This window comes from Echinops telfairi, unplaced genomic scaffold (genome assembly GCF_000313985.2).
Source record: "Echinops telfairi isolate 266 unplaced genomic scaffold, ASM31398v2 ScPeMD7_443;HRSCAF=831, whole genome shotgun sequence".
NCBI classification, from domain to species: Eukaryota; Metazoa; Chordata; class Mammalia; order Afrosoricida; family Tenrecidae; genus Echinops; species Echinops telfairi.
The window spans coordinates 14,385,387-14,386,668 of record NW_022104341.1 but is presented as its reverse complement, the minus strand read 5'-3'; positions in this window follow the sequence as shown (position 1 = coordinate 14,386,668).

The following is a 1,282-nucleotide window of genomic DNA, read 5'->3' as shown; positions in this document are numbered from 1 at the left end:
TAGCCATTCAATAGGTCAGAAGTCTCTGGGGAATGAGGTTGAGAGAGCCTTCGCTCCATTTTTCAGTAGCCTAATGAGGTGAGTGATGGACTCCGAAGGAGACCAGTTGACTGATTTCTTGGCAAGCAGCCACCATGAACGCTCCTCATTAGAGCGTCTCACTCAATCTTCCTAAAGTGAAGTGACCTGAATTCTCAGACGGACCACTTACAAGCACTCTAGTCGTGACATGCTTACAATTCCTGTAGGTCTAGTTTCCTCTCCTGGGCTTATTAATATAATTATGAGGTGCATATGTTCTCAGTTCTTAGGAAGGATGATTTCTTTCTGTTAAGATTAATGTGTGATCTTTGTATTGGCACTATCACCTAGGAGCACTTCAGAGATTGTTTTTGATTTTTTGAACAGCAGAAGGAAATCATGATTAGCATGCAAATGAAGAAGTTGAGACAGTGTAATAATTCCTACATCCCTAAGTCAATGAGTAGTATTTGGCTCTTTATCCCTAAATGTTGTTGCAATTCTATACAGTGTGATGAGCAAAATCTAAAAAAAATAAATATCAGTGTCCATTTATTATAGGACTGATGTGCCGCCTGAAGAAATCATTCAAATTCATATGGCCAAGGGTACTTATTACCATAAAAACCTTCAAATCAATGTTCTAGCACAATAAAGTTGCTTTCATACAATTTCTTGTGTGGAAAAATAGAGTACTGGTATTTTCTAGTAATCATCAATACGCCTTCACAAATTACTAACACTGAGGTGGGTGGACATGTCGGAGAGGAGGGAGGTCCAGATGCATTTACAACATATGTGAGTATTTATATTTTACTGAACAGGCTTTATATGTACATTCTTATTTCCCTGTAACTGAGAGAATAAAATGAAAGATTTTGATACCATCTCCTCTGTTAAATGATACAGTTTCACTTGAGTTGTAACCAATACTTCCCCAAAATTCACTAACCCCGTGGTAACATCTCTGGGAAGTTCTGAGGAGGTTTGACCTTCTCTTTTATCTTCTGTACTAAACTATTTTGTAGTGCTGCCAGCGGGGGTTTAATAACAGGTGAGTTTCACCCCTGGCTGATTGTATTTCAGGAGAGGTTGAAGCGATCTCTGTATGTCAGGTTGTTAAATCTATAAAAAGCTATGTGATCTTTCAAAATGAAAGCCAGTACATCAAAGCAATATAATGTTCCTTTTTTCTTTTTATGGACCTCTGTACATCTTTGTTCTGGGCAGCTCAGAAATACCAAAATTGCCTGTTCTTTTT